Here is an 18,711-nt window from a genome sequence, read left to right on the forward strand (position 1 = left end):
GCCGCTTTCCATAACAACTTATCTTTAAGTTCAATGGCACGAAATACAAAGTTTAAAGCAGTTTCTTTGGGCTCTTGGGAGATATTGAGGAGCTGATGGTAAAGCTCAGTGGGGCTGTCTACCCTATAGTGTCCCTTTAATATGGTGAGCAGTTTGCTAAGTGTTAACCCACGTTTAATCTCCAACATGTCTCTTAGGGGTGTTCCTGGACTAATGGCCCTAATTACCGCTTCCACAATTTCAGTCTCCGAGTGCCCTTTTTCACTCCCATTCTCAATCTGGCGAATCAAGCTGAGATAGGATAGCTTGTCCTTCTGCCCATGCTCTCCAATCTGCCCACAGATTTTAAACTCCCTCTTCAGTGTTACCTCTTGAAGAGTTCGCGTTGCCTCTGGTCGGGCTCTGGGTGAGTAATGTGCAATATGTACTGGAGTAGCACATGCGGTGTTCTCAAGATCTTCCTTTTGCATAGACTCTATGCCTTGGGGTTCCCTTTCTGACTGACTCTCCCCTTTGCTTAGTCTCTGGATGTATACAGCAATGTCTTTATAAAACTGTTTCACTTGATCCTCTTCCTCACTTTTCTCCACATCATCAAACATGCCCTCTGCCAACCTGATGAGTGTCCTCTTGGTCTTGCTGTGAGACTCTGCGCTGTCCAGGCCGGAACATTTCAGTCGCCTGCAGACATCCACAAGATGCTCTCTCTCCAACTGCCACAAGGCTGCACTCACTTCGTCACGCAGAGGTTGCAGAGATTCCATTTCTTTTGGTTGAAGGTTCGTCTCTTGGGAAAGAAGGTGGTTGGTGATGGTGTTGACTCACTAGCGCCACCTCCTGGCTGGCTCGCCAAAATATGTTACACTGTTGAAATGATGGGCCAACTCATCTCCCGTGCAACATATTTATTTTTACAGAAAACTGTAAAAAACAGAGAAATAAGGCAATCAGTTATCTTTGGCGCGCAGGCCGTACGCTGCCTCTTCATCACTGACACTACTTCTTCTACTGTAGCCGACATTACTTTATACAAGTAACTTATACAGTTTCACATTCACATGCACCACCTTTGTAAACTGGTTAAATTACACAAATACATTTTACTATGCACATGAACAACATAGTGAACTCATTACAGTTTTATCTTGTTTTTGCTACTGTTTTAATCTATTTATCGACCTGTCTTCTTAACTGTATTTAATAAACTAGATCTCTTTCAAATAAATGTTTTTCTTAACATATTTCTATAGCATTCACTCTTCATGAACTAAACATAAAGCAATTCACACTTTCTCTTATTGTGCAAAATATATATCTTGTGGCTTTAACCCAACAATACACCTGCACCGAGCTCACAGAGTTTCGGTACAGTCTAACACTTTGATCGGCACAGGCTAACAACTGGACCAACTTGGAAATTAGCTCTTTAGCTTAACATTCGCCACAAACAAGACATTTATCATTAATCGCCACTGCTGTCTGTCACTTTTATAACATCTGTTTATATTATCAACCACCCAGCTTACCTGTAAAAACAGAGAAATAAGGCAATCAGTTATCTTTGGCGCGCAGGCCGTACGCTGCCTCTTCATCACTGACACTACTTCTTCTACTGTAGCGTCAGCTACCGATGCGTACAGGACCGAGCGCCCTCTGCTGGCGGAACTTATACAACAGTAAAACTTACATTGCAGTGGCCTTACTAAAAGAAAATGTCTCTGAGCATCAAATAAAATGGGGGGCTACTATTTTCATGTCTCTGTCTTTAACATAGTGCCACACATGAATACTGCCATGTTTACTTTACCAGTGAGCAATTTTATTCTCATCCTAACTTCAGTGTAAATAAAACGATGAGTCCAGTAAAGGCTTGTCAGCTAGTTCCAAATATTAAAATTCTCCATCCACTCCTTTCCTACTAAATTACTGTGTTTATGCTCACTTTGTCAATACAGCTTCATCATGTTTCCAAAGGAAGATTTTTGGGCACCATATTACTCTCACTCTGACATCTCACTCTTTCCTCTACATACTTGCTCTATGCAATCTTTTCAGATACAAACACAGCAGCTAAAGGAAAGCCTGGTAGCTTACTGAACACGTTTGTGATTACGAACATTGCAAGGACATAGATTTGCTGCTGTATTGGCTCATGAAATATATAACTGTATCAGAAACACCACTCGCTTTTTAATTAATAGGAAACATACTTTAATTTATTCTCTCTGGTCATCTGTCAAAACTCGCGTTATTATAACTGCCAAACTTTTATATAATCACACCCCTGAGTCACATCTTAATAAATCAAACATGTTTTCTATAGGAGTCCAAGCCTCTGTAACTCATAAAGGTCCGAGTCTCCGACGCTCCAGTCGGAGCCAGTGAGCGAGCCCCTCCTCCTTCCTCAAACTTCATTTCCTCCTCGTCCAACCAGATAGCTCAGTCCTCAATCCATCATATAATATAGCGGCTAAAGACATCTGTCAGGGAGACACGTCCGATTTTTGGAAAGGGTGCTGTCCCAGACACTTTGTGGCAGGACAGAAGTGGGACTACAAACGCGTCCGGCTGGAAAGTTTGGCCAAAGCTGCTCAGCTGAAGTTGCGTGGCAGTCATTTGCCGTCTGACAGCTTCCAGCTACAGAGAAACTTTAGAGTTGGGGATTCACCAGGTAAGAAACTGTTTGCCTACATGCTTTTATTATTGATATCATTATTTTTAAACGTGTCGGTGTTGAGGCCGCTCAGCGAGCGGTGTGTTCGCGGTAAAGCGCCACGCTGCTTTTAGAGCTTTCTACTCTCCGCTTGACATTTTTTTGCATCGACATGCTTGAAGGCTTTAAAATGAAACCACTACAGTACGACGTGATGTGATAAGTAAGCGAACAGGAGTGCGGCAGCCAATTTGCAGTGACCTTTTTTTAAACTACTGTGGGAATATTTTCTTACTATTGCTGGACTGTAAGTTATTATAGTGGGTCTGTAGAGAATTGAGTGGTTTCAGTATCCCAGTGAATTACCTTTAATGGCTGTATTATTCCCATGAATGCTATTTCATGACCGTGTTCATTTCTGGCAGGGACTTGGCAAGATTTCAGTGTGACACTGTGTCATGTTTGATCACTTCAACTTTTCATCCTCCTGCTCTGTTCTCTCTCTATAAATGTATTAGCCTCCGTCCATTTTAAAGGCTTTTTAAATTTAAGTAAATTTCCCTGTCTTTGGTTTAAGCGAAGCATTTTGCTGCCTCTTTGGTCATATTATAAGTTGATCGTGTAAGTCTGAAGGAATTTGAAGAATCAAAAGCGTATATTCTGGGTCCTTTGCAACAGCTGAATGGGAGGCTGCTATGATACAGCATACTTCCATTCAACAATAGGCTCATCTCTGGAGTTCCTCACTGATTGTCCCTTCTGTTCACCATTGTGCACAGGGCGTGTTTAGTAACAGACATTCTGATGAGCCTAATAAGTATCACCCCATCTTTTTCGCCTAAGGATGCTGCAGATCTCATTTTAGATCTGATCACAGTGAAGTGTCTGAAGCTTTATTTCCATCCACATGTTTCCATGTGGGCAATGAGTGTTTTGTCTGTGTCCTGTGAAGCAGTGTCATGACTGAAAATGAGGATGTGAATGATGTTTTTGTGTATCCCATTTGCAGATATATTATTTAGTGTAGGCCTGGCTATGGGTAGAATACCTAAGCATGAAATTATGATTAATTGTTGTATTCCGAGCCTTGAAATGGCTGTTTTTCCTGCCCGTCTTTAAGGCCACCCTCCATTAAAGCCAACTTTTACCTGACTCGCCACAAACAAAAAACGTCAACACCATTTGGGTTCCCCTGGCCAGAGCTGTGTGCCTGAGATGACCGTATGAAGGATTTTACTGGCATTACTTAGAGCTTAGGGTATAAACAAACAAAAGAAACCTCATACAACTGGGTGTTTAGATCAGTCTGAAGCCTGACCCTTTGACTCACAGGGAATATTTGCACTTACACTGACTTCATCACCTTAAACTGCCTCCATGTGTATTATAAACATCAGTTCATTACCATGTAAGAGTATATAAATGACATAAGTAATGACAAGAATACTGGGTCTAGTTAAATTCTCTGCAAAAAGGTTTATGCATGCTTTCCTTAAAATCAAATATTTTTTCCTTCCCACAGAAAAATGTTAAATTCACAGAAGACACATTGTTAACGAAACCTACCACAAAGTTTAGACACAGAAGGGGTCAAAGGTCAAAAAGAGCTGTGTCAAAACAGCAGTGCCCCCCCCCCCCCCCCCCTTTTTTTTTTTTTTTTTTAATCTCATGTTTCCAAACATGGATGGCACACCATATCTATTCCTGTGTATGAGAGGGGAGTGAGAGGTCTCCGTCTGACCTCGCATTCCTCCTCCTCTCATGGTATGAGGTCAGTGCCCCACCACTGACCTGCTGCTGTTAACTAACATTTCCATTTTGTTCTGAATTTTCATTTTTGTGGTGGATTATTTTCAGCAGCTCTGGAGGGAACTTTTTCTCTGTTCTTTAACCAAAGAAATCTACCATCAGAACAGAAATGGCCCGCCTTGGATTAGATATAGTAAAATTAATGGAAGAATTTCATCATAAGTACTTGACATATCCATGAGCAAGCAAAATAAATACATAAATAAATATAATCTTTGCACAGTCAGCGCTCTAAGGCTACTGTATTTTAATTCAGTAACAGTTATGAGCATTGTGAAGAGGTTTTCCCCTGGGGCACACTGGCTGATTCTCTGTGGTGACAAACAAAAGCGGCAATGTGAGCCTCTCAACCATGTTTACTTCCTCGGCTTTCGCTGTCCCACGCAGCCGCCGCAGAGTTCGTTTCTCTGTTCTGTCCCTTCGTGAACGTTCCTATTCACTGGGACGAGTAGGCACGACCGTCCGTGCTGGGCAGATTTCATTCTGCGAGGACTCACAATGGGTGAGCTGTGCTGCTATGTCAACATTTAGCTCTGTCTTGTATTCCCCCCTTTTTTTTCTGCTACTTTAATCACATCCCTCCAGGCCAATCAGCAACAGGAAGAGCACAGCGGCCTTTGTCTTTGTGAGAGATAACTGGTTCCTTGCTGCTGTGCACCATGTGCAATGAGTCACTCTGACTTTGCAAGTTGCGTCAGGGAAGCCTGCGCTATGTTCTTTATTTTAGACTTTTATATTTATGGCCTACTCAAGGCGTGCATTTATGAGATGCAGATCAGATATCCAAGTCTCAGCTGCATGTACATAGCCAGCAGCACAGTCTATGCCTATATTTTGACTTTACAGTCACCTTTTATTTCCAAGTCAGAATCCTGTCTGCTCAGAGTGAAGGTGAAACAGATTTCTCTCACCAAAACTCATGTGATCAGGACTACAGTGCATCGTGTTTCATATTCACTTTCTGTGGGAGAACATTGTTTCCAAATGTGTACAGCGGGGAACTCTTTTCCTGCGCGCATCATTGCCAAACCGTCTCACTATGGAAGAAAAAATCAATAACAATGTAAAAAAGACTAAAGGTGCTACTGACAACACACAATCAGACCACCTTGCTTAGTTTGTGCTTTATTTTGTATAACTGTTGAATTTCAGCACCCTTAACTCAGTCTATGCCTTACATTTAGTATTCTTGGTTCCGTGTGGTCTCGACTGATACTGTCTGCTCTGCAGTTTTGTTGCAGTCGGAGTGGAATTTGAAACAACAGACTTGTTGTCTTTTGCTTGGAGGACTTCCTTTCCTGGTGGCCTGTTTAGCTGTAGCCTCCATTGTTTGCCTTTGTCTGTGTTGATGGGCGGATATGTGGGAACCTTTTTCATCTGATCTCTAGGACACAGCCGGTCTATAATGGTTGCTGTCTAAAATGACTTCCCCACAGTAACCTGTAAACACTTTTTATTAAAATATTATTTGCAAGCTATCAAATAATTAAATGTAGCTTTTCCTCATGCAACTAAATAAATAGCAGAAAATAATAACAAACAAATTTTGGTACTGCTTAGACACTGATATCATATTACATATCATGTTTGTACTTTTTTGTCATTTTTTATTGGTGTACTGAAGATATCGTGTGGCTTCATTTTCAAAGTCAAGAGGAGAAAGCCAGAATCCATCTGGTTGCACATAAAAACATTTTCCACATTGAAAGACTTACATTCTTTTAGTTATAGACCATATCTTTTATAATGAGATTCCCTTATGACATCCATAAGGGAATCTCACTTCTGCAGTTACAGTATATGTCTATGTTTGATGTGATGCTGTTGATTTTATTCGTCATTAGTTGCTTTAGAGTTTAGGCTGTTTTGACCATGATGTGTGAGTGAGAGCTCCACAGGTTACAAGCAGTACTTTGATCATTATCTATCTCAGCTTTAAACATTTCAGTAGATGAAGTGAAGTGAATAAAATATGGCAGTTAATTCAATCTAAGTGAAGTTCTGCTTTATTAAACTGAACAGGAGTACAGAAGTCTCTACTGTTACAATATTACATTAAATTTGCTTTAGGGCTGCACAGTGATACAGTGGTTAGCACTGTTCTCTTCCATCGAGAGGCTTCTGGATTCAACCTGCAGATCAACCGGGGCTCTTCTTTGTGGAGTCTGCATGCGCAGCCTTGGTTCTGACTAAGCTCTACCATGATGTACCTGCTTTTCAGTCAGCTGGGTATAGATTCTCTTTTGCATCAAACTGAGTGTGCAAGACCAGGTACATTAGCATGGATTTGATGGGTAATTCTGTTGCTATGTGCACTCGCACAGTTGTGAAAACGTTGTTTTTGAGAGGTTACACTAGAAGCCGGCATCAGCTATTCTCTTTTAAATCAGCCTCTCTGGGTCTCTTTCGAAGCAGCGTTTCCCCAGTAAACAGATTCTTTGAGATATAAATATAGTAGGTTTCTCTGAAGAGGTGATGAGGCAAATGCATTACATCATAGTAAACTTTTTCTTATTGACAATAGTTAAGTTAAAGTAGTGAGATCAATTCCTGAACGTTGTATCCTAATGAACTTTGACTGTATTGTGTAAATTACTGTGTGAGTTGTGGTGTCTAGTGTGTTTTCGGATGGTTCGCAGTATGACTGTTAACATTCTGTGGTAGGTAAAAATGAGAGACATTTGTCTATATACTTTTCTGTCTTTGTAAAGGTTTTTTTATGTAATTGAGTGCTACGTGCTATGACAGAAAAAATAACATGTTCCACTATAACCATCAAATTAAAGCCTGTCTGTGGGTGGCTTACCACCCACAGACAGCTACAGTAGCAAGTGTTTTATCAAACCAGTAATCTTTGACATCAAAGTTCCCTACATGCCCCTTTACACCACAGTATTTACTGCACGGTTCCCCTCCATCCATCCACCTATTTTATTAGCTGCTTAACCAACTAAGGATCATTGGAGAGACTGCAGCTGGTCTCTGTATTATTGTGAGCTCTTTACCTTACAATATAAAGCAGAGAGGTGGTGTACATACTGAACAAGTCACTAGCCTAACACAGGGCTACAGTTTGTCTACAGAATGCAAAACTTCAAAGGCCTTAAGGTGAATTAAGCAAAACATAAATAATTTGTTAAATAATTTGATAGAAACATCCCATTTTCCAATCAGCCCAGCCACAAATCACAAACCTTTCCGTCAGAGAGCACAAGAGTAAATATTCAAAGCAGCACTTGTTGCTAATGTACATTTATCATATTTAATATATTATACACGTAGCATGACATCTTATGCTACATAGTAAAGGAAATTTAGATTACTCAGTTGGAGAAGCACTCTGAGTTGAATCATTCTTAATATTATTTAAGAGAAAAAGGAAACATTTCCTGTTCTGTTACCTGTATTGGGGGATCGTCTCCTCTGCTGTTCTAAATGCTCGTTGTTATAATCATAAAGATCCCGAAAGAGTAATTTATTACCAGCTTTGAAGCTGTTGTGATTAACTGTACACAAGAGAGCTTCACTGACAAGACGGGAGAAGCTCTCATGCTTGATGCCAGTGTGCTAATTAAAAACAACTTTATGAGCAACTACAGAGCCTCATGCAACTTGGATTGAGACCTACATCCACTGAATGCTTTAAACGTGAGTCTCCTTCCCTTCTACCCTTAGAGACTTTCTTGTGGTGACATATTGTTTTGAACTCTAATATATTTCTCCTCCCTGTGCAGATCACCTCCCTATAATCAATCAATCAATCAATCAATCAATCAAGGTTTTATTCTTGATAAGACCCCCCCCCCCCCCCCCCCCCCGACCTTACACACACAACACAGACATCACATGGGGATACAGGTCGGAGATCGGTAGCGTCACAGAAAACAAACACTGAAATATACACTACAACGGGAAAGTACAAGAGGGAAAAAGGCATGCAGCATGAGAACAGGAAACAAAAAAATTCCTCTGCAAAAAAAGCACATAAATGTCCACAGCACAACATTATGGATCATGTGACCAGCCACAGAGTCGGGTGGGGGGTGAGGAGTAATCCGAAGCAAACACAGCAGCCATCCTGCCCAGCGCTACCATTCCAGCGCGGGCTCAGACCCGCCGTGTTCCCAGGAGGGAACAAGCATCGAAGGCGTTTGGAAAGGGAGGGGGGATGAGTGTGTGCATATCAGTGTATATGTCTGTGTGTGCGTGTCCAGAGTTCAGCTGAGACAGTGTCCTTTGCCCTGCCAGGCTAAGTAAACAGTCTTCCAGCCAACCCAGGTGGCCTTACATGGAATGGGAAGGAACAGACTAAACACAGTTGTTATCAGGGTGCTTTTGTTGGGCTCCAGCCTTGCGACCGCAGCTGGCGCCGAAAGGGTATCCGCATGGAGTGATGGTGCTTTTTACTTTAGTGCGAACAACTCGTATGAATTTCAAAGCAGTTCTACAGTCCAACACTGGTCTCTCAATCTCCCGTTGGAGAGCCGTGAGCTTCTCCATACTTGCGTTCTGTGATGTTGTCATTCTTGTGCTCAAGGAGCCGATTCTGAGAACTCACGGCAGTGTGCATAGGGAGCAGGTGAACGATAAGTGAGTTTGTTACTAAATATTTGGGGAATGCATTATACTTAAGTCTCGTCCCGTTCCTTTTGTGATGCATGTGTGAGTTATTTGTGGGGGATGATTAATCAAATTGGCTCCATTCATCGGTTCATTGTGGAAGAATGCAATCCCATAGAAAATCACTCCAGAACATTTACATATAAATGCTTTTAAATACAGTCACACGTCAGCTGTTTAAAAACAAAGATACACTTTTATGGAAACCATTACCAAACCTTTTCTGTAGAAGAAGCTTAATCAGAGACATGATGTTTATTAAACTGAGTAAACCACAATTCTGCAGTCATGCAATAAAGCTCAATTAATGCTCCAACTCTTAGTCGGCTGCTTAAATATGCTTTTGATGTAAAATCCAAATAAGCAAGGAGACACCTAAGAAAATCCAGTAAATGGTTAAAATTCAAGCTTGTGGTCAGACTTGCTCCTCTGTATTAACTTGCCAAACTGTGGCTACTGAGAGTAAAAAAACATTTGTCTTTGCTGCCAAAAACTCTTTTAATGATAGATTAAAAGATCCCAGAGGGACATAAAATGTGTGGGTGTACTGTAGGCCTATTTCAGTTGGTGTAGCATGTGGATCTGAACAGCGTTTTCATTTTAGACTAAGCTTATAAGCTTCTGTCCAGAAGCAGACTAATCTACTAATCACAGAAATGGTGGTACTCATGTAAATGCTGTATCAGAAAGTGCACAGACCGTGCATCCAGTTTATTCCTCCAGCAAATGCACAGTTTGTGCACATTTACTGTGGAGTCACAGATTTTGAGCTGCATGCAGGACATACACATTGGCAGACCACATACATCCTATTGGCTTGGGTAGATAAAAACACTTGTACAGCACATATACTGTACGTTAGTGCTGTTGTTTGATTTGTGCTTCTTCTTCATCCCGCTTGCTCTGTTAGAAAGGTCATGACAAAATAGCCAACTGGAGACCAACATAGAGTGAAAGTTCTTTATGTTCGTTTGTCAAATGATTGCAATCAGTCCTTGAACAAAATACAAAATTATTAATTTCTCCCATTCTGGGTCATCTTCTCTTTCCTTTACTTAATACTTGCAGTTGTATGTAGATCGAAACTTCAGTGGGCTCGGTCTCTGATTACAACCCACGGGCGAAGGTGCAATTTTCATTTGAAGAGTGACCTGTTTTCAACCCCTAACATCAGACATCAGGCCAGAAGCATGCATATCATTTTAAATGTTGCTGTTGTTGTTGAAGGGTCATGATTTTGACACGGTGAAGGAGCTCCAGCACAGAGTGATCTAAAGATAGCACCATTGCTGGAGGCAGCGTAGTTGTGCGTGATGAGAGAAAAGGAGAGAACAGCGTAATTTTAAAAAAGTTTTATAATGTATTTATTTATTTATTTATTTGTGTATTTTTGTGTTGTTGTTTTTTTTTTTTTACTTCTGGCATTCTGGAACTATGCAATCATGAGCTTGTGTGCCTGAATAGAATAGTATTTATTTATTTATTTATTTTTTGGCCTGTCCCGTTTGGCTCTTTTGCCATCAGAATTATTGTCTAAAGGCAAAGAAAGATGCCCAACGGATTTACTTTACCAAATGGACCATCCCAGCTTTGCCGTAATGGTCTATTTGATTGACCTTTTATTGTTTATTTTATTTATTTTCACTTGCTAAATACGGGACAGACTTGACTGGGGAAAAGAAAGGGAAAGAAAAACAGCGGGGAAGAGGGACGGGGATAAAAAACAAAAACTAACAAAATAAGCAGACAAAAAATACATATATCAATCACCTGGATCACCTGTTGAGAATGAAAAAAGAAAACAAGCAGAAGAAAACGAGAGCAATAGAATAAACAACATCACGCTGATATATGTGAATATAACTAAATACTAAATATTAAACATTATTGTGCAGCACGTAATATTGACAGCGCACAGTGTGCTTTGAGGTAGGAGCCAAAAAGGGTGTAGTTTGTGTGTGTGTGTGTGAGCACCTGTGAGCATGAGCACGCTTGTTTTTAAAAGGTTCCTTCATGTAATGATCTGTTAGAGGGTGTGGGGGGGCCACAGCCCTGTCCTCCAGGGCATGAAGCAGGTATGGAGGAGATCAAAACTCCAGACATCCAGAGGCCCCCAGAACACAAGAGACCAAGGAAGACCAACAGAGGGGCAGCCGCGCCACTGTCCCAGAAAGAGCTGAGGAGAGTCCCAGATGAGGGCTCACTCAGCAGCCGCAGAGCAGAAGCCAGGGGGAGTTGCAGTGACGCGCCCGTGAGCTCCGCCGGCAGCCAGCTGTGCCTGAGTGACCGAGCCCCAGGCCGAGAGGCCGGGGGCACCCCACCTCCGAAGTGTCCCGAGCGAGCCCCAGGCTCCAGGCCCCGACAAGAAGCCACCAAGGAGTGAGCCGGTGTGTACCTGGACGCCCATCCCCGGACACAAAGAACCACCAACGCACCGACGTCTGAGGGCGTCCGCCATTGGCAGGGGAAGTGGTGGTGGGTGGAGATAGGCCTCCAAACCTTGGAGCGCCTGAGATGTCCCCAGAGAGGTGGCGTCTGATACCCGACCTGACACAGGCATACAGGCACACACAGATACAAACATCCATTCCCACCCTCATGCTCTCATATGCAATTACTCAACACTCACCCAACGTGGAGACAGACATAAAGAGACGCTGTACACACGATCACACTCCCCAAGCTCCCAATGATTCATCCACACACATTGTACCAATATTTTAAAACTATTATCTTAGCAGGGACTCATAACTACACATGACAAATGTTTGGTAAATTTTCTCTGTGTTTTTTGTGCCTGGGGAAAAAAAATCTGCACATTTTGTATCATGTATTAGATTTTTAAATGATCAAATATTAGTACCAATATTGCTGTAGTAGGTTTCTCTGAAGAGGTGACGTGGCAAATATATTATATCGTAGCAAACTTTTTTTTTGACAATAATTAAGTTAAAGTAGTGAGATCAATTCCTGAACGTTGTATCCTAATGAACTTTGACTGTATTGTGTAAAATACTGTGTGAGTTGTGGTGTCTAGTGTGTTTTCGGATGGTTCGCAGTATGACTGTTCACATTCTGTGGTAGGTAAAAATTAGAGACATTTGTCTATATACTTTTCTGTCTTTGTAAAGGTTTTTTTGTGTAATTGAGTGCTATGACAGAAAAAAATAACATGTTCCACTATAACCATCAAATTAAAGGTTTTCAAAGCAGACAAACTGTGGGTCTTTGCAGTGATTGGCTTACACCGTAATACTGTAATAGAAAGGTACAATAAATAATTTCACCCTTGCAGATTAACATATGTAATTGTCATTTTGATGATCTGAACACACTGAACATTTGGCTGTTTAGTTTAAAACAAAATATCTAAACACCCAAATCCCACGTTTTCTGCATTATAATAGATAAAAGGCTAAGCTAATTAGAAAGAATTGCCTTTTAAAAGAAGCAGTTCCCCCCCCCCCCCCCCCCCCATGTAATTAAATGTAAAGTAACTTATTTTACACCTCCAATGAGCCATACTATCATTTCTGAAAAGAACATTTAATAAACCTTTTTGTATTTATTTTTGTATTTATTTGCATCAGTCAGCTGTTAACCCTGATAGTGGTACGCTGGAGCCACTATCAGGGACAAACAGAGACTGCAGCGTGTTGTGCGCTCTGCTGAGAAGGTGATTGGCTGCAGACTCCCATCTCTGCAGGACCTGTACACCTCCAGGACATTGCGGCGTGCAGCTCGGATCTCAGCTGACCCTTCTCACCCTGGACACAGTCTGTTTGACCTGCTCCCCTCAGGCAGGAGGCTCCGGTCCATTCGCACCAGAACCTCTCGCCATAAGAACAGTTTCTTCCCCTCTGCTGTCGGACACATGAACAATAACCACATGATTGTCCCCGCCACTAACACATGACCCTACGCTGTGTCACTGCATCATTCCATGTTTGGCACTGATCACCACATGTATATCTCATGCACATATCTTTCTACGTAGCACTTTTAATTCTTATTCCTACTTTTGTTTTTTTCCATGTCTATTTAAGTGCTATTTATGACACTATGTTTGCACTGAAGCACCGCAGCAATTTCCTAATGTTGTAAACCTGCTCAACATTTGGCAATAAACCCCTTTCTGATTCTGATTCTGATTCTGTACCTGAAGCATGGACACTATAGAAACACCTGAAATGACGATAAGTTTTTAGTTCTTTTGTTTTTTTCCTGCTGCTGTTCTGCACTTGTAGTTTTTTTTAACATGCTGTAATGCTGATTTCTGAAAGTTCCAAATAAAAATATGAATATCTCAGTTTCTTTTATTTGAAAGAAAAAGCAGTGATCCGTTTTGATTGAGGGCAATGAACCTGTTATTGTGTTGAATAGCCGACGCTTTCTCCACATTCTTGTAGCTGAATGAGATTGTTCAGCCAAGCATGCAGTGAAAACATATACAAAGCCAGATATATCACAGCAAATCCCACTTCTAATGCTCAACCCACACAAGCTATCAGGGTGTTGTTGTGTTGAAGAGAATGACCATGAACCCAGTAAATTCTGCTCGAGTCTTTTACTCAGTTATGCTTGTTTCTGTTTGTTTTTTTTCACACTGTGGGCAAACAAGCTATGTCTTATTAAAACAAGCTTACAGTGCCTGGGTTAAAACTCCACTAACCAAATGCTTACTGTTGGTGACTGCATACTGTTGAGAAAACGACTCAAAATATTAGAAAAAGTACATTTAGTACACAAAGTACAGAAAAGTGTCCCTACGTTGTTTCTTTGTTTCAGTTTTCTGCTTTGAATAAGTAGTGGTGATTATTTCGATGTATATACTTGAGATTCTGTCTGATACACCAACATACTGTGACATATAATTGTGTAGTGGAAGGAAAAAGATGCATGATGTGCATTTGTGTTTAGCCCCCCTGAGTCAATACTTTGTCGAATCAATTTTCCCTGCAGTTACAGTCAGATTAGCTGGAGAGCGTTGTTGAAGAGCAATTTTCAAGTCATGCTAATGGGATTTAGGACAGGACGTGTCTGGACCTTGACTGGGTCATTTAAACATACGGCAAAATGCTCAGTTTTGGTTTCATCTGACCAGAGCTTGCTGTGTCCCCTACATGGCTTGTAGCAAACTGCAAACAGGATTTCTTATAGCTTCTTGTTAGATTTGTGAAGTGCTAATGTTTGTCCTGAGGACAGATTCTCCAGCCTGAGATTTGGATTTCTGCAGCTCCTCCGGGGTTACCATGGGCTTCTTGGCTGCTGCTCTGTGTAGGTAGATGGCACTGTCTTGGTAGGTTTGCAGTTGTGTTATACTCCAATTTCCATTTTTCAATGTTAGCTTGAACAGTGCTCCGTGAGATGTCCAAAGCTTAGGATATGATATTTCTATAACCAACCGTTTAACTCTGAATCTGCTTTCAAAATCTGAAGTAAGATCTGGTTACGAAGTTGACATCCTGAAAAGTGAGTTACTTGGATCCTACATGCCACACTGTTGTGGTTGTGTCCAAAGCTGCATAAATTTTAGAAATCCATTTTTAAACTTGTTCTAATATGTGGACAAACATCCATCCATCCAGGATTTTTTTTAACCTGAATGTAAACTGGTTTGCTTTAAATCGCTGAACTGGTTTGCAGAGTGCACAGGAGGGTTTTGTTCTTGTAGTTCTGGGCTACAAACGTCTTGGCATTTGCTGAAGAGGGGCAGTCTGATTGACCCATGAACCTCTTCTCTCCTTGCTTTGCCTTCTGAAGGATGGAAACCGCACACGAGGATGGTAACAAGGAACCTCTCTGCCCCTGGCCTCAGCCTGTTTGACACATGCATTCAAATATTTTGAGAGCTCCTGTTTAACATGCAAATTAGCTGGACTCCAAGCAGGAACCCTGAACAGACTGGAAAATCAGTTTTCAGGTTCAGGACTTGCTGTACAAATGAGACTATAGTAAACTATGTGAATATGTCCATTGTGGATGTGACGACATGTGATGGAGCATAGGTAGACATCCTTTGAAAGTCTATAATCCTTTTCAGACAGAAGACAGTGTTATAGCAACAACTCATGTATGGTGGCCTAAACCCCTCTGCCCAGACTGTGTGCAAGTTCTTGGCAGTGTTCTTCATTTAGACAACATGGCCAGGATTGATGTCCTGTGTTTTTAAAAGACCACACTGAGCTCACTGACTGCTGTGGATGTGCTGCTGGTCCCACAGTGTGAGCTGTGATCTGCTTGCTGCCATCTGGCTTGTGTTAAATTTCTGCAGCACTGCAGAGGGAATTTGTATACTGTAACTTCAACGTCTTTATTATTCCACCTTATTTCGTTTTATCCCGTGGTTATGTTATTATAAACCGCCCAATATAACACTTAAAAAATTCACACAGTTTCTGGACTCTGGACTGAAATTCTCATAAATGTGAAATTGTTTCTATGGCAGTGTGATCTGTCTAATTGTATGTCAGAAGTATTAGATTCCCATTATGAAGCCTGAAAGGAGACACAATAACAATTGAATTAGCTTGACTGTCCCATTGCTCATAATGCTGGTGCTCACAGTATGTGCAAAGCCCACATTGATCCTTTCCAAGAAGCTCATACAACAAAAGTTTTTCCTCAGTGTTCAAAGGCAAATCCTTTCTTGGCAAAGCAACTTGTTTTGTTTGACAGCTGAAATATTACTTCTCAGTGGGAGTACCTCTCACATTAAGTAAATTGTGTTTCCAGATGTTTTCACAAACCCTTTTTTCACAAGTGTGCTGCGATTACTCCTACAAGCAATCAAAGAACAGAACTTTTGTCATGAAGGACTCAGCACTCTGCTAAATTTCATTAGATAGTTGCAAAATACTTTCTCTGTCATACCCAGTTTCCACTGCAGGCTGTGGCTTCTTCTGAGGATGAGGTTTGCAGAGTCACTCTTAGCAACACAGCCTCGTGTTTCTGATTCAGAAGTTGTGGCTGAGGCTCTCTCCTGTGTAATCGGAGCTCTGTAGCAATTCCTTAAAGAATGCTTGATTGAGATGCTCTTGACTCAGAGTAATTGTTCATGTCCTGCTATTAATAGCAGTACTCATTTCTTTGTGCATAGATGTTCCTATTTACTGCCGCTGTGATGCAAGTGCTGCCGTTTGGCTGGCTCATATGCTCAGTGTATTTATTAACATGTGATTTATAAGTCTGTGTGTTACTTTGTCATTATGTAAAAATAAAGCAGTTGTCAGTTCCAGTCAATGGGGTCGACTTAATATCTGTCGCCCATCTCTTATCAATCTTTCAAAAGCTGCACATTATTAAAACAATTAACCTTTGAACCACATTTTCAGCATAAGATGGAAAAAATTACAGCAAATTCAGATTTTTTTTCCTTTTTATTGTTGGCCGTATATTTAGGGCGGCATGTACCTATGATTGCTGTTGTGCTTCTTATATACTCTATTTGTCAAATTTTGGCCTGGAAATTTTTTTCAAAATAAGATACAACAGCTGTTAATTGTCTTGGCAAAAGAACGTTTGAGGTTGAAAGCTTTATTTAAATATACAGTAATTATAGGAACTTAATTAATAGTCTAGTTATCCCAAATATTGGCAAATTACTGTGTTATAGCCACCAAAACATGAAACATTACTCACAGATTACACAGTAAAAGCAATACTATATCACATGCAAAATAGCTTGTGATAGTTTGTGAAAAATTTCAAGTAAGTAGTACAGAAGGAGGTCAGGATCCTTTAATTATATACATATATATCAGTAAAGATCACAAAGACAAAACTGAGCACCGCCTGTACTAACTACTCCCACTGCATTAGTTTAAAACCCCTAAAGAATGGAGTAATTATAAGTAATCATAAGTCACCTACTGTATATGGAAGATCAAGCTGTGCGCCAGAAGTGGCTGAGACATCAACTTATTGATCCACCTCACAAGGATCTCATTCAGATGTCATTTGGGCTGGATAAGTGTGGCTAAACGGTGGCCAAGAGAGAGAAGGTGATGAGTACTAAAGAGGTGGAGAGGTTTGAATGCTGGATATGTAATAGTTGTGTATGGAGATCCCACAGGCCAATGAGAACCATGGTGAAGAGGGCAGTCATAGTTAAATACCTACAGAAGTTAAGATAGGTGCTGAAAAGCTAGTTCAGTGGTCAGAATATGTCCTTCCAATCATCAGAGACCCATCTGGGGTATCCATTTCTTCGTGGCCTACAGTAAGAAATAGATGCCTCTGAATGTCAGTACACAAAAACCTCTCACAGTGCGCCGAGTCCTCCACCTGAAGTCTGCCACACTGAGGCTCTATGAGCAACAGAAAGAAGAAGGACAAGGATTAGACAGTTCAGAATGAAACTTTAAGGCTTTGATAATGGCAGCAAAAACACAGACCCAATGCATCGGATCCATAGAGGCAGCAGTCTACCGCAGCCAGCTGCACTCAAGTTGCAGACTGTGCAAAGGTGCCCTGGAGATGGTCTAGTTCAGGATGTAAGATGCAAGCTGGGACTGTGTACACTGAGAGGCACAAACAAGTGGCTGGGACAGTTTACAGTAACTCCCGTGGCACATAGGTGCCGCATTTATTAGAAGTCCCCTAATCCCAAGGAAAGAGACACTGCTGAAGACAGCTGAGAACAACAGAACTAAGGTTCTGTGGGACTTCAAGTTCTAGATAGAAAAGCAGCTAAGCAAGCAGGCATAGCGGTAGTTGACGAGGAGCAGAAGTTCTTAGATGTGATAGATGTAACAATACCAGCGAACAGTAACATCAGAAAGAAGGGAGTGTCAAGTGTTGAAGGAGCAACTGGAGCAGATGTGGAAGGTAAACTCCAAAGTGGTCCCAGTGGTAACAGGAGCAAATTGAAGGAGAGGCCCCAGCAGTATCCAAACACAAGATCAGAGGTTTCTGTCCAGAGGAGCGCAGTCCTAGGAACAGCCTCCCAGGTAGAGGGCCTGAACTTGAGGACCTTACACCTCCCCCACTCCAGTCACAGGGAAAATTAGCATCCACAACTATATGCTTTTGCTTGTTTAGATTTTTCTACAGTACCGACTTTGTTGGGCGTATCTGGGCATATTTGGGATGATTTTATATAAGAACGCCTTCTTTTCAAGTCATATTTTGTTTAAAATGCCATGTTTACACAGTCCCTCTCTCTCTGCATGTTGAACTACTGCTATGAAAAGTCGGCTCCTGCAGGGTACATATCTACTTGTACACGTGAGGCAGAAGGTTTATACGGTGTTCAGGGGATGAACTACATCACTGTAATGTCAGCTTTACCTTTGGAAGAAGGGAAAGTGCTATTGCTTTAAGGCTGGCGGGTCCATTGTTTCTTGCAGAGGTCATGAGTAGCTTAGGGCATCAATTAGGTATTTCCTGTCCAACAGTCCCACCTCCTGTGCCTCCATCCTGTGTTTTTTCCCTCTCCTGCTCACATAGCTGTATTAGACAAATTCATTATGTAAGAGCGTAAAACCACCACAGGCCCTGTGTCCTGAAATGTAGGAGCAGCTGCTTTGGTATAGTTTGTTTCTTGTGGTTGTTGTGCTGGTTTTAAGTGACTGATTATATTGTTTATTGTATTATTGTTATTTTGTTCGCTAAAAAGCATGAGCATC

The 18,711-nt window shown here is 41.3% G+C and overlaps 1 protein-coding gene across 1 annotated transcript in view; it reads left to right on the top strand.

Annotated features, from left to right (window-relative positions):
* Positions 1–2,440: 2,440 nt before the first annotated feature.
* tspan9a (tetraspanin 9a) overlaps positions 2,441–18,711 on the top strand; it is a 187,922-nt gene continuing 171,651 nt past the window's right edge. Inside the window, exon 1 of the mRNA XM_085281606.1 lies at positions 2,441–2,671. The gene's annotated coding sequence lies outside the window, so the exon portion shown is untranslated. The remainder of the gene's footprint in view (positions 2,672–18,711) is intronic.

This window comes from Mchenga conophoros, linkage group LG7 (genome assembly GCF_057382185.1).
Source record: "Mchenga conophoros isolate Kocher_MC1m ecotype Shallow Benthic linkage group LG7, M_conophoros_male_GT1.1, whole genome shotgun sequence".
NCBI classification, from domain to species: Eukaryota; Metazoa; Chordata; class Actinopteri; order Cichliformes; family Cichlidae; genus Mchenga; species Mchenga conophoros.